Source organism: Notamacropus eugenii, chromosome 2 (genome assembly GCF_028372415.1).
Source record: "Notamacropus eugenii isolate mMacEug1 chromosome 2, mMacEug1.pri_v2, whole genome shotgun sequence".
In the NCBI taxonomy this organism is placed as follows: domain Eukaryota; kingdom Metazoa; phylum Chordata; class Mammalia; order Diprotodontia; family Macropodidae; genus Notamacropus; species Notamacropus eugenii.
Genome location: NC_092873.1, coordinates 5,237,794 through 5,246,873, shown reverse-complemented (window position 1 = coordinate 5,246,873; position 9,080 = coordinate 5,237,794). Strand labels below are relative to the sequence as shown.

The following is a 9,080-nucleotide window of genomic DNA, read 5'->3' as shown; positions in this document are numbered from 1 at the left end:
ATGAGGCTGTCTCTTGTTGTCTCTTGGCTATCATGGCATATGACCACTATACAACCATCTGTAGTTCACTGAGTACCCCGGACACTACCATCATGCATCAGCCCATCGTGGGAAGTTGTTGTGGGGTCAATGTGACTGGGTGCTTCAATAGCCTAGTTAAAGCAACAGCTGGGTTCTACCTCCATTTCTGTGGGCCAAATATAAATAATCATTATTTTCTATGATGTGCCTCAGGTCATAGCTCAATTCTGCTCCAATTCCTTCATCACTCAAATAATGATGTTTGTAATAGTGGTTCGCACAGGGTTGTCCTCAGTCCTCATTATCTTCATGTCTTATGGTTATGTCAGAGTCACGAACCTGAAAATGCCTTCAACCAAGGGAAGGGTGAAGGTCTTCAACACCTTTGCTTCTCACCTGACTGTTGGACCGCTTCTCTATGGCACTGCCCTTTGTGTGTATCTGTATCCCAACTCTGGCCATTTCCAACACCTCAACAAGGTGTTATCTGTCTTCTACATCATTCTCATCCCCATGCTGAATCCCCTAATCTGTAGCAACAGGAATAAAAATATTAAAGATGACCTGAAGAGGCTCATGAAAAAGGAAAAATTTCCCTAGCAATTATGCCTCTAGCTGTTTTTGTATTACTAATTAAGGGATTGTATAATAATTATGGGAGTAGATTTCTGTGATTTAATTAGTAAAATAAACTCCTAGTATTGAAACTCCCTTCACTGATGTAGATGGCAACTTATTTCTAGTATATAGTCTTAAAGAGTTGCCTGTGGGCACTGAGAGCTTAAAGCAAGATCCTAACGATCGCGAAGTTAGTATATGCCGTTGGCCCGGACTTGAATTCCAGTCATCCAGAGACTCAGGACAGTCCTTCATCCTTCATGCCAAACTTTCTTTTATAATTCCCATAGTTATCAATTATGACTTTTTTGTGAATAGTACATTAAAATACACTAGAAAGGGCTTTTTTGGACCAGAAAAGATGAGAGTGAGACACAATTGGATAGTCTGAATGTTGATCTAGCATCTTCAAAACATCCAAAGGACCCAGAGGAAACATTTAGCTAGGACCTTTGGTAGATTTTTAATGTTGAATTCATAGAAGGATTTTTTTTAAAAGCCAGAATCACTCAGGATCCAGTGAGATCACAAATCTGCTAAAGTAATTCATATTTATATGCAAAGGTAGGGGATTGTTGAGTAAATCAATCATTTCATCCACCCCTACTCCCATGCCCCCATTAAAGTAAGGGTCAAGATCCTAAGCCCCAGACACTTTTATCAAGTGAGAATACTCCTCTATGGAATCATTGACTTTGGACTAAGTGTGAAGAAAAGTCCTTAATGTACTGAAATGACCAGAGCATAGGAATTGTGTTCAGATTGGCTAAGAAAACTTGGTCATGCTCTGCAGCTCCTCCATAATCACTGAGTCAGTTTGAGCCTGAGAGATTCAAATATTTGGCAGTGGAAATGAGAGAATAATCCACTTAAACACCGGAGAGAAAATTAAATGGTGGGAAAGAGCAAAGCTCTCAGCTTCAGCTTTGGTGTCCATATGTCTTGGTCTCAGCTCCTCTCACCAGGACCCAGTAAACCCCAAAGATTTTGGGTTTGCATCTTCCCACTGGCATCCTAGCCGAATCTTCTGAAGAGCTTATAGAAGTATTTGTTTTGGGAGTCAAGAGCAGGCTGATCAAAGGTTCAGGGATCTATAAAGAGTTCAACAGAAAAGCTATGGCACACCTAAGCAGAACATCTTCAGGACTCTAGCAAAAGGATTTCCTGGATTTGTTACCTCTTTGCCACATATGCTGTCTAGGAATGAACTGAATTTTCCTTGGACTTCCTATATACTTCAGGGAAATTGTTTCACAAAGTTGTAGGGGAATGTTTTGGTACCAACTCTATTACTGTGGTAAATATCCCTTTCTTAAAGCTTAAGTCTGACTGTATATTAATATTGACTGACAATCATGGTGTGCAGTACAATGATGGAGACCTTTAAACTACTGCATTTAAAAGACAACCACTAATCCCTCAGGGTTACCTCTAAAACAGTGAGAAGAAGTGGAACCATCTTGTCTCTGGGGAAGTGACTTGTTAGTGTGTGGGTGAGCAATGTAGGCAGCTCACATCATGAACTTCGTATATACTGCTAGGTGTGTTGAGGCATTTTCCTTATTCCAACCCTAAGAGGCATAGGACCAGTCAATTAATCAAAAATCAAAATGCTGATTATGGGGAGGGGGAAGATAAGAACCCTCCCTGCCCTGAAGGAGCTCAAATTCTAATGGATAAACAGCATGTAAATAGCCAGATACAGAGAATATACATTCAGACATGATGAGGGTTAATCTCAGAAGGTAAGGCACTAGTGACCCAGAAAACTAGGAAAGGCCTCCAGCAGAAGGTGAGATTTGAACTGAGATGTAAAGGAAGCCAGGGAAACTAAGAGGCAAAGATTACAAAGAAAGGCATTCCAGATATGGGAGATGGTGAATGCAAAGAGACAGAAACCACAGGAGATAAAGTATCATGTGCATAAAATAGCAAGTATATTGGCGTAGCTAGATGTGAAGGTATAGCAGGACTGTACAAGTAATTAGTCTCAGTTATAAATATTTCATGTCCTGAAATCCCTTTGCATTGAAATAGTAGGCATGTGCCCCTGAGCTGGCTAGGGGTGGTAGAGGCTAGTGAAGGGACCATTGCTTTCTTTTGTATTTTTTTATTGATATCATCATTATTCCTCATTATATCTTTCCTTTCTTCACTACTCATTGGGCAATTCTTATACATTGGGATAGAAAAAGCAGCAGTCCTTGAGCTGCCTATCAGAGCTAGACTCTAATGAAGGGAGAATTTGGAGGAGGAGAATAAAGAAGAAAGATAAGACAAGTGAAGTGGGGAGAGAGAGAGAGAGAGAGAGGGAGAGAGAGAGTGTTAGGGAGAAAGTCAGAACCCAAGGGGCATGGTCTTTGAGTAGTCTTCTCTGATTCTTAGCCTTGAGTAGTGACCAGAGCCATAATTAGTACAGGAGAACTGCAACCTTGGTCTAGAGCACCAACATTTAGAAGACACAAAATGTTAAATCATGATGTTAAAAATGTCTTTAAAATGTGTCCTTTTGACCTGTTGATAGTACTACCACTCCCTCAGCAGCAAAGGAACTCAATTTAGCACAAGTTACCAGGAACCAAAAGTTGAAATAGCTACCTACCAGATGGAAAGTGCTATTAGTAACACCATATTTGTGTCTCTAGAGTAGCTAACCCTCTCTTTGGACTAACTGGATTTATCATAATTATTTCTTCTAATATTTTGTGTTTCACATTTTAATTTTTAATGCAATTTTTGTCTTGCATTAACATCATCCCTGAATATCCTCTTTCTTATTCCATTACCCAGTGAACAAACAAAACGAAGGAAGAGATAGAATAAAAAGGCAACTCAGCAAAACTCACCAATACATTCATTAATTCTGACAGTATGTTCAATATCCAAATGCCGTAGTCCCCCACCAAAGAAGAGATAGAAGTATTCTATCTACAGGGAAAAGTTTGCTTATTATAACTGTTCAATTCTCTCTCTCTCTCTCTCTCTCTTTCTCCTTCCCTCCCTCCTTCCTTCCCTTCCTCCCTTCTTTGCTTTTATATACTACTCACATGTAATTCCATGGATTAGACTCCACATGCAGCTACCTCACTAATTGTATGGGGGCATCAAGATGGTGGAGGATATTATGCAAGGTGCTCTTCCTCCTCACTTAGGCTGTTACTAATTTACTACATTTACTAATTTACTAATTCTCCACAGGGTTCAAAGACACTCAAGGGTTTTGTTTTGACATTACCTCATGAATTATGAAAATGCAAAACCCATTAATTAATGATCACCAAGCAATCACTTCAGTTTATAAAGACTTGGAGAAACAACCTGACCTATAAATTCTCTCTCCTCCCAGTCTTAAGCTCTGAACTCATAAGCTTAGGAAAACATATGTCGTAGCCCCCAATATTAATCAATAGTAATAGATTATACAAAGACATAGGTAACTATTTACACAATATGTCAGCTTTGAGCAAGTTCACCACCAGAATTGCATCAATGCTCTGGAAAGACAGAGGACAAGAAGCTGCTGCCAGGAATTTCTCTTACTAACACTGCCACTGCTGAGTCTCCCTGAAACACTGGAACCACAGTTCAAGAAGTTAATCTTTTTCAGAATGTAATCTCAACAGAATTGGAATGTGAAATGTATCATAGAAAGAATCTTTTCCTAATTTAACCTAGAAACCACACTGTGATTCTATTATTTTAGTTCTTATTTGGAATAAAGTTAAATTTACTTGGTTCCCTTTTGGAATAACAGTTAAAGTCAGGTCCCTTCCATTATCTCCTTAGATGCTAAAAATCTTAACTCTTGGACAAATGTCCTTCACTTTTATTGTTTGTCATGGACCTCTAGGGTAGTCTGCTGAAATCTATTGATCTCTTCTTAGAATCATGTTTTAATTGCATAATGCGAAATACAAAGAATTATAATGGATACCGTACATATGGAAATATAATAAATATTTAAAACAAACAAAGAGGTTCATGGACATCAAGTTGAGAACCCTGTTGGTTGGGTCTCTCACACACTCTACCTGTATGATGATTAAGTCTTCAGGTGTCCTCAGGAAAGAAGGTCTCTTAGTTCTTTCTCAGTGTCCCAGTTAACTGACAGTACCTAAGATTGTATTCAGTTTCTCTTAAAGATACAGAAATAATATTTAAAGTCCCTGTGAGAGAGGCTATAATAGTTTGGGTTATTCATTATTATAGCACTTGTATACTGTGGTTTCCTAGTTCACTCTGCATCAGTTCATAGGTCTTTCCAAGTTTCTCTGAATTCTTTGTATTCATGGTTTCTTATGACATAGTAACATTCCATTGTATACCTTGTTCAGTCATTCCTCAATCAATGGGCTTCTGTAGTGTTACTAGTTGTTTGATTAGGGGCAGCTAGGTGGTGCCATGGATAGAGCACCAGTGCAGGAGTTAGGAGGACCTGAGTTCAAATTTCACCTCAGACACTTGACACTCACTAGCTATGTGACTTAACCCCAATTGCCTCATCCTGGGTCATCTCCAGTCATCCTGATGAATATTTGGTCACTGGATTCAGAGGGCTCTGGAGGAGAAGTGAGACTGGTGACCTGCACAGCCCTCCCTCACTCAAAACAAAGTCAAGTGCAAGTCGTCATCATTTCTCTGATGGCATGGTCTTCTTCAGCAACGAAGGATGAACACACACACACACACACACACACACACACACACACAGTTGTTTTATTCTACAAAAAAAACACTTCAATAAATATTTTGATCTTTTGTTCTGTCTTTGACCTTCTGAGGCATATGCCTCATAGTGTGATTTCTAGGTCAATAGTCATGCACATTCCTTTGGACCAATTCCCAGTTCTACCAATAGCATAACAGTATGCCTGTCTTTCCACAACCCTGTCCTCACTGACTGTTTTCATCTTTTGTCTTCTTTGCCACTTTACTATGTGTCATGGTTTACTTTCACTACCTGATGAAGCGTTTATAGTTAGTTCAATTCCTTTTTTTTTGAAAATGAATTAAGATGTTTCTTTCATCTCAATTTGGATTTGGTTAATTTTTAAAAAGTAATTCTCTATTTTAAAAAGTTCTCACTTATTATGCCATATATCTAGATTCCAATAATTCTTTTATTTTTTTCATTTTTAAAATTCTTATTAATATTTTTGATCATATTAGCTAAAATTTTTATCAATTTTGTTAAGTTTTTCAAAAAACTAGCTTTTAGGTTTCTTGAAACAAATCTCTGGTCTTTTTGTTTTCCATTTTACCTATTTCCTTCAAGATTTCCTTTTTGAGGATTATTGTGGATTTGTTTATTTGTTTGGTCTTGCTTTGTTCTTTTATTGTTATTAATTGCACATCTGATTCATTATTCTTCTCTTTATTTTTTAAGCATGTATTCTCAGGGATATAATTTTTGCAGAGAGCATCTTTTACTGTTATCTCAGAAATTTTGCTGTGTTGTTTCATCATAATTTTCTTTCACATAATTAATGTTTTTAACATCATCTGGAGATCATAACTAAGTTTCTATTTGTATCTGTATCTTTTGCTTATGTTTTTGTATTCATTTCTTTTTTATTATATTATTGTATAAATGTGATATTTAGTGTTTTTATTTTTTTAACACATACTTTGACTATCTATTTTCTAAAGTTACCACATGGTACTGAGCAATATGTATATTCTTTAATATTCCCTTTCAGAAGGTGCCATAAGTTTTCAGTTCTGAATTCTCCAATAATCTGTTCAGGTTTATGTTTTATTTTTGTTTCCTTTTAATTAAATTTGCCTATCACTTAGAAATCCTGAACTTTCTTATGTTCATATGTTCTTGTGTTAATATGTTTTGAATTTGAGCAACTTTTCCTATGTGAATATGGATATTCTGACATTTGGAGCAAATATATTTAGCACTAATATTGATTGTTAATTTCCATTTTTCATTCTTTTGGTTTTGTTTTGTTTTTGTTTTGTGATTTCTTGGTTTCTCATAAAGTCATTAGCCTCCATCTGTTCCATTCTAATTTTTAAAGAACTATTTTCTTCAGTGAGCTTTTGGACCTCCTTTTCCATTTGGCTAATTCTGCTTTTTAAAGCATTCTTCTCCTCACTGGCTTTTTGACCCTCTTTTGCCAATTGAGTTAGCCTATTTTTCAAGGTGTTATTTTCTTTAGCATTTTTTTGGGATCTCCTTTAGCAAGGTGTTGACCTGCTTTTGATGTTTTTCTTGCATCTCTCTCATCCTCTCTTCCCAGTTTTTCCTCCACCTCTCTAACTTGATTTTCAAAATCCTTTTTGAGCTCTTCCATGGCCTGAGCCCATTGAATATTTATTTTGGATGCTTGGGATACAGAAGCCTTGACTTCTACGTCTTTCCCTGATGGTAAGCATTGTTCTTCCTCATCTGAAAGAATGGGAGGAGATATCTGTTAACCAAGAAAATAACCTTCTATGGTCTTGTTTTTTTCCCCTTTTTTGGGCATTTTCCCAACCAGTTACTTGACTTTTGGGTCCTTTGTCAAGAGAAAGGTATACTCTGGGAATCTGTGAGATCTCAGTTCCTCCAAGATGGCACGATCAAGTGTGTATTGGTCTGGATGCAGAGAGGGATTTTTATGCCCAGGATCTTAGCATTTACCTTTCCTCAGCCACCTGGCCTCCAGTTCTGCTAAGTCAGCACTGGGGGCTGGTTTTCAGATAAGCTGGATGGGCAGGGCCGCCATTCAGTGTGAGACAAAGACCAGCTTGTCCAGAACTTCCACCCAGGGCTGAGGTAAGACTCAGCTCTTCAGTGCCCCCAGGGGTTTTTATGCTCCAACAATGGAGCTTCCACATGGACTGCTGTGATGCCTCTGTGGCCTCTGCCTGCCGCTGGAGCTATGGGAAGGCCCTTCTCCCTTCCTGGCCAGCTGATAAAACCCTGTCACTGACCTTTGGTGCCTGTGGGTTGAGAGATCTGAGGACCCACTGCTGGGACTGGAGATTCTACCCCCAAGGTATCCTCCTCCCAGAGTCTCATTGCGCTGCTCAGCCAAGCCTGGGCTGAGCTCTGCGCTTGGCTCTGGGTCTGGCACAACTGACATTTACATGAGCCTTTCAGGTCACTGTGGGCTGGAAATCTCCTCCATTCTGTTGTTCTCCACTTCTGCTGTTCCAAAATTTGTTGAGAGTCCCTGTCTACAGGTATTTTATGGGCTGTGGGGAGAGACCCTGTGTAAGTGTGTCTTTCTAGTCTGCCATCTTGGCTCCGCCCCCTGATTGTTAATTTCCTTTAAACTTGGTATAGTTTTTCTTTTAAAATCTCTTGAAATCACGTGGTTTTGTTTTAAGATTTATAGCATGTTTATAACTTCTGATTTATTGAATTTCCCTTATGCTAATAAATTTTATTCTTTTTTGTACATGTTTTTATTTTTTAGTCATATTTCATGCATGGAACATATTGTTTTCTATATCCATTTTAAAACCATCTTTTTTGTTACTGGATTGTTTAATCCATTAACATTTAAAATTATAATTGCCAGGTTTAGGTTTTCTCTACTTATTTAATTTTTATTGATTTTGATCCCCATTTACATTTTTTTTTTGTCTCTGAAATTAGTATTGCTTGCACCACTTTGAAGCTAGACTGTTCTCATGGGTTCTACTCTCCTCCCCTACTCTTGTTTATCTGCCTCAACTTGTATTCTTTAAATTTACTTAAATTTTTAATTTCTTTTTCTTTTCCTCCCCCCTTTTCTCCTCTTTTCTTGTCTCAGAGGTGATCTCCAAATGTGCAGTTCCTCCAAGATGAAACCCATTCCCAATCTCATGTTAAATATGTTTACCTTTTCTTGCATAAGACCGTTCTTAAATGAAATCCTTTATTTTTTCCCTTCTAGAGAAATACCCCCCCATCCTAATACTTACACTCAAAACATATCCTGCATTACCTTTATCCTATTCTGTCCCCACTACCCCCACATACTTGTTGAAAGAAGAATGATTACTATCACTTCACTTTTCACCTATTGATCTTATAGTGGTACATAACTTTTCCTTCTATTTCTTACCTCCTTTCTCCCAATTATTGCAACTTCTTATCCTATTACTCCCTCCCACAAATGATATTAATTCACTTAAAGGGATCAGAGGACTTAATGTATAGAATAAGAATTGAACTCTTCAAGCTTCCCTTTTCCTGGTTTTTTAAGTTTCCTTAAAAAGGGATAGATGATCAGGCAAGTAATAATCAAATGTCATAATTAAATCCTTTGAAGGCAAGAGCCCCTATGATAAGAGGCAACAACAAACTAAACAGGTTGACAAAGCAGGGATTACAAGGTTTTTGCTATGTTATTTTTATTCTTGTGTGCCTTAATTTTGTCCATGCCAGGAGGACTGCTAGCTGTGTGACCCTGGTCATGTCCATTAATCTGTCTCAGTTTCCCCATCTGTAAAATGCA

The 9,080-nt window shown here is 37.9% G+C and overlaps 1 pseudogene; it reads left to right on the top strand.

The window, feature by feature from the left end:
* Nucleotides 1-621, top strand: LOC140530364 (olfactory receptor 5A1-like; annotated as a pseudogene).
* Nucleotides 622-9,080: the final 8,459 nt, after the last annotated feature.